This window comes from Podarcis raffonei, chromosome 4 (genome assembly GCF_027172205.1).
Source record: "Podarcis raffonei isolate rPodRaf1 chromosome 4, rPodRaf1.pri, whole genome shotgun sequence".
Lineage (NCBI taxonomy): Eukaryota > Metazoa > Chordata > Lepidosauria > Squamata > Lacertidae > Podarcis > Podarcis raffonei.
In genome coordinates this window covers 72050153-72056152 of record NC_070605.1, presented here as the reverse complement: position 1 = coordinate 72056152, position 6000 = coordinate 72050153, and the positions used below count along the sequence as shown (strand labels likewise).

General features: G+C 44.7%; 1 long non-coding RNA gene across 1 annotated transcript; it reads right to left on the bottom strand.

Annotated features, from left to right (window-relative positions):
- Positions 1 to 400: 400 nt before the first annotated feature.
- Positions 401 to 731, bottom strand: LOC128412377 (uncharacterized). Its single transcript, XR_008330074.1, has 2 exons — positions 628 to 731; positions 401 to 512 (listed from the first exon to the last, which is right to left on the bottom strand). It is a non-coding gene; the product is annotated as an uncharacterized LOC128412377 (long non-coding RNA).
- Between the last annotated feature and the right edge of the window lie 5269 nt (positions 732 to 6000).

Here is a 6000-nt window from a genome sequence, read left to right as displayed (position 1 = left end):
AGACAAGAACTAAACCCTACCTAAGACTTCAGGCATCAGGCTTTTCCTTCATCAGCTGTATTGTTCATTCCACATTATTTTAAGCTTGTTGTATTTAGGGCTGGCTCTTTCTGATATGATCTTATTCCTTGGGGCAGTCTATGTCAACATGCAAATAGGAAGGCAAAGCCCAGGGTTTCTGATCTTTCTGATGTGGGTAATCTTTCGCTTCATGTTTTGACATATCCATGTGGAAATCCTGAAAGGGGCCAGGTGTGCATTGCTTTTACTTTTATCTGCTACAAATGTGTGTGTGTGTGTGCATGTGCCATGGTCTGCAGAAGCCTGGATTCTGCATTGCCACACCCACTTACCTGTCTCCACCGCAGATGGGGAGTTAGAGCATCACCGTGGCATCAACTCATGTGATGTACTCTTTATTATCAAACTGTTAACACTGGAAAGAAATGTAAATGCACTGGAGGTGAGGATTCTGAACGTGTTTTAAGATAGCGGCCTCATATTCCCATTCGCTGCAAAGGTTGAAAGAATAGTAATCAAACCAATTTATTGCTAAAGGAAATTGCCCATTGTAGCTTCATCCTAGAGATAATGGTATAATTTGAGCTCTGAAAATTCTGAATTTACCTGATCCTTCCTTCTTGGATTAATGGGCAGTCTGGATCTTAGTTATCCACTGGAGTTTGCTCTGATGCAGACCTAATGCTGAAAAACAGCATATCCAAGTACAATTTAAAACAATACTTACTGATTTACATAAAATAAAAATGCATCTTTAAAAAAGAACTTAAATGTGAATTTCTATGCAGATTTTTAAAAACAAAAACCCAATGCATAAACAGGATGGAATGGGCTGATTTGTGGGCCCATACAAAATGGCCTAGCCTTGTTATAGATTGATTCAGCCGTTCCTGTGGCACTCTTTATAGAGTTAATCAGCAACCGAAGAATGATCTCAGCCATGCAAAGCTTATTGTCGAAACAGAAATGGAGAAAGATACGGTATAGTATGAGAATTGTGAGCAATGCACATCTAAAGCATCTTGATATTATTATAACATTCCATCACTCTTATTCTTTTCATATTTCTGTTTGTCTGTCAACTCAACAGTCTCCCTCTGGGAAAAAAAACAGCTGGGGGTCTGACATATATTTGGAATGTATTTTGTTTTAAAGAAAAGTGAACCAACTTTAACACTCATGCGTTCAGTAGCCCCGTTAGAAGCACCTCTCCTGGGAGAACTTGGGTTACATGCATGTTCAGCCCACAGTGCTATCTGATTATTCCCAGCTGCTAGATTTGTGTCAGACGATTTCTAAACACTGGGTAGTCCATTTGGCCTTACAGTAGGCTTTAAGTATTCAGATTCCTATATGACAGAAATTAAACAGATCTGGTCTCAAGACTATTGTTAATAACACTTAGCCAATAAATCTGATATCGAGCTATGTAATTCTTTTCAAAGACAACGCCACTGAACTCTTTACCTTTCTGATGCAGATGACAAAATGATACCAGATTAAAAGCAATTTTACATTAATAATACACGTCCCAAGCAACCAAAACATTTGAAAAAGGCATTTCATACATAAGACTAAGTGTATCTACTACTATGGGAGGTATATCTTCATATATATGCCACTCATTCTTTAGATGCTAAATCTAGAACATATCTAGCACAGAGTGGTTCCAGATGACCAGTTTACTGAGCATTCATCTTGATTTGTTTCCAGGTAGTTACGACAATGCTGGCTATTTAAGGAGAATTTATTTGTATTTGTTTATGGGGAGGTTAGATGATGGTCATATATGCACTATACATACATATGAATTCACATTAAACAATCATGGTCCCAACCCCCCAAGAATCCTGGGAACTGTAGTTTATTAAGGGTTCTGAAAGTTGGTAGGAGACCCCTGTTCCCCTCACAGAGCTACAGTTCGAAGAGTTCCCTGGGTTGATCGGTAAACCACTCTGGGAATTTTAGGTCTGAGAGGGGAACAATGGTTTCCTCACAACACAGGAAGCTGCCTTATACTGAGACCATAGGACCATCTATCTCAGTATTGTTGACATGGATTGGTAGCAGCTCTCCAATCAACCAATTACATCTTCATGGATAGATTACGTGAACATTCTCCATGAGAATGTTGCATGACCATGGGGAATGCGCACAAGGGCTGGTAGTTATGCATATTAACCACTCCACTTACATTATGCTTATATATATGGAGAAAAGTGATAGAAGAGGTAGGTAAGAATGAATCTATCTGAGACGGATACCAAGTATTAAACATGGCAAGTTTGAAGCAATCACGGTTGGCTTCACCATACTCCTAAAATGAACAGAAAGAAACATTTTTATTTATACATAAATTAATCTAGTTTGGTAAAACCATTCTCTTTCATTTATTTTCCCCATACTAGTTTTAGTCTTAAATCTAAAGAAAAAGCACTAGTCCCACAATTATTTCATCCTTGTTAATGCAAACTGTGGCAAATTTTGAAGCAAAGTATGTGTGTGTGTGTAGTGTAGATTTGAGCAATGACACTCACAAGACTATTTAAAAAATGGCACCTTTGGGAGTGAAAATGGTAGTCATATATTGGAGATACTGACATATAGTTTTTGAAAGGCCATTCCTTCTGAAGTAAGTACGAAAGAAATGGAAAACTTATGGTTCAAAGCAACATCCCCAAAAGTACAATGAAACCCTGCAAGGCCCAAAATTGGGAAACAATGTGGAAATTATGACTGTTTTATGAACTTTTATAGTAACTGGAATCTTTCAGGTATGTCTGAAAGATTTTACTGGGTGTTTTTTATTGGGGAACAAATGAGAGAAATATAACTACAATGTATAGGTGTCTATATCAGTGGCGTAGCGTGGGTTGTCAGCACCCGGGGCAAGGCAAGTAATTTGCGCCCCCTAACCCATGGATTTTAGCACTCGAGTGCGAGTGCGCCCCCCCCGATGTTGCGCCGGTGCGGCCGACCCCCCCGCATCCCCCCACGCTACACCACTGGGGCTGGGGGCGAGCGAAGGAGCCAAGGACCCCCCCAAAGGCTCAGCAGGAATTTATTAAATTTATTATTTGCGGAGCCCCCGCGGGCCGAGGCAGCCGAAGCCCCCTCCCCTCGGGCGCCTCCCCGCCCCCTCCTCTCCTTGGGCTGCAGGCGGAGCCCGCGCTCCGAGGCGCTCCAGATCCGGGCTTGGCGAACGCCTCTCCTCCTCCCGGCCGGGTTCGGGGGCTTCCAGCTGCGCTCTCTCCTCCCCCCCCCCCCCGCAGCTGAGAGAGCCGGAGGCAGCGGCGCCCCCTTCCGCCGGGAGACCCTCGTCCGCCGGCTTCCTCTCGGAGGGTTTTGGGGAGCGCAGGGCGCGGCGAGGCCCCTCGGAGCTCTCCTCCCTCCCAGAAGCAGCCGCCGCCTGTGGCTGGGCCGAGGGGATGGCGGAGGCGTCGGGGTGCGGAGGCTGCCCGTGCCCGGCCCGGCGTCGGTGGCGGCGTCGGCGCTGCTGCAGCGGCTGCTCCTCCTGCGAGCAATGAGTGGAGCGCAGCCGCAGCGGCGGCGGGGGGGGCTCGGGCGCTAGGGCGCAAGGCTGGCGGTGGCGGCGGGGAGCCCGGCGGAGGAAGGAACTTGTCCCTTCCCTCTGGACTCGCGCCCCCCCCAGATGTTGCGCCCGGTGCGGCCGGCACCCCTGGCACCCCCCACGCTACGCCACTGGTCTATATGAATCTGTTTTGTTTCCACCATTTTGCTTTGCAAAATTCCCAGTAACCACGTCAGAAATCATATGCATAAACTACAGTGAGCTCAAGCCAGGGAAAGTGAGCTAGCACTGACATCTTATTGACATTACTGAGTCTGAACTATTTTAAATGGATAAAAGACTAAAGTAAGTTGCACTTGTTTAAATGGGTCTAAATATCTCTGGATTAGAAGCTACCCTAGTAATCCATCAGAGCCCATAGATTTGTGATGTGGATAACAGCAACTAGGTGCACATAGAATAATCTGACTTCAGAACTGTGTGGATATATTTTTAATCCCCCCAACCAGGAGCCACACATGGTATGTACTCATACCAGCACTACACACTATGTTTTTAGTGAAGATACACACTAAAGATGTAAAAGGATGAGTCAGTCCTCCTCCATTTTAAAATAAGGAATATGGGAATCCCAGAGCTCTTACAGAGCATGAATATGTGAATGGCCAAACTAGAAAATGAAACTTCAATTGTGTATGTATAATGTTAACAGTTGCCTTTCTTTCTTTTAAAAATGCAAGTAGAATCTGCTGGGGGATCATTATCATGAATGCTAGAAGTGGGGAAGGAGTTTTAACCCTTCCCTTCCCTTATGCTGCCCCTTTAAAAGGAATTCCCTTTTGTTGCTAAACTAGAATATCCTTGCAATGAAAAGGCCAGCTTAAGAAGGAGTGAGCTTTGCAAGGACCACAGCAGGAGAGGAGAGTGTTAAATCCCCCCCCCCACAAACACTTACTGTGATCTCTACAATTACCCCCCCCCCCCGCACCCAAAGCTGAAATCATTTGCATCTTGCACACATTCAGTGCAAATTTGCATTTAACTTCCTACTTCATTTGGCCCTCTGATACTTTTAAGTAAAAATATCAGTGATTGAACCTGGATATTTATGCAATCCAACCATATGGCCATTGCTTGACTGATGGGAGCCTCCTCAACAAAAGACAATGGACCAAGTAAAAATGCTTTGGGATTTATACATGCCTCATACACTCTTTGTTGCTCATGTCCAAATTACAGAGTATGATGGCCTAGAAATCCAAAACCAAAGGATACACTCAAACGTGTTTTTCTTGCAATGAGCTTTGTTTTAATAAATACTTACTTTCGACCTGATTCAGTTCATGGTTTGCACCATTCTTCAATAAGCATATCAAATTGGTTGTTTTTATTTTTATTTTGGTCTTGGTCTGCTTGAATATAAATGTTACTTAAAGAGGCATTTTGGATGCTTGTTTGCAGCTAATATGCATACCATGCACTAGGTATGTCATAGCGAGAGTATGATATAAAACCGTGTGAGACCTCCTCTTGTCTATGCAAGCTGGCTGAAGTTGGTAGCTACTCAGCTTTGCAAAGCAAAGTGGCAGCACAGCTGAGCAAACACAGCAGAGAAGTGATGAAATAATCAGAACTTGGACAAAACTATTTGTGTTGATAGGCAAAGGGGAGGGAACCCATAAGGGGGTAAGACTCCTATTGCAGGAAAGTCTGATTCTTAACGTATCTGTTAGCCAAATGTTTCCTACAATCTGGAACAACTTTTGCTCCCCAACGCGTTCCCTTTGGCTTCTCCGAATGGTGACTCAGAGTTTGTGAGAGAATAAAATGTAGCATATGCTGAGGTTGCAGCCTTGGAAACTGTGGCACCTATTAAGGCACTGTGATGAAAGTGAAGTGCATCAAAACTGGGGATAAAGTAGAATTGGAAGCTGATAGGTTGAGACAAGGGGCCAGAAGGAGATCTTGAAGGAGAGTAGAAAAAGCTCGGAGCACTTCAAACAGGGACATAGAAAAGGTGGGGAACCTCAGGATTGCGGCCTCCAGCCTTCTCTGTTTGGCCCTCGGGAGTTTCCACAAGCCATGCCCAACACAGGCCTTGCTTTATGCCACAAGTGTTCTTGTCTGGCTGCAATATGCCCTAGACCCTGATAATGCCTTTAGGTTGACTGGAGGGAGAATAGAGAAGGATAAAGGGTAAAGGGACCCCTGACCACGAGGTCCAGTTGCAGACGACTCTGGGGTTGCAGCGCTCATCTGGCTTTATTGGCCGAGGGAGCCGGCGTACAGCTTCCGGGTCATGTGGCTAGCATGACTAAGCCGCTTCTGGCGAACCAGAGCAGCGCATGGAAATGCCGTTTACCTTCCCACCGGAGTGGTACCTATTTATCTACTTGCACTTTGACATGCTTTCGAACTGCTAGGTTGGCAGGAGCTGGGACCGAGCA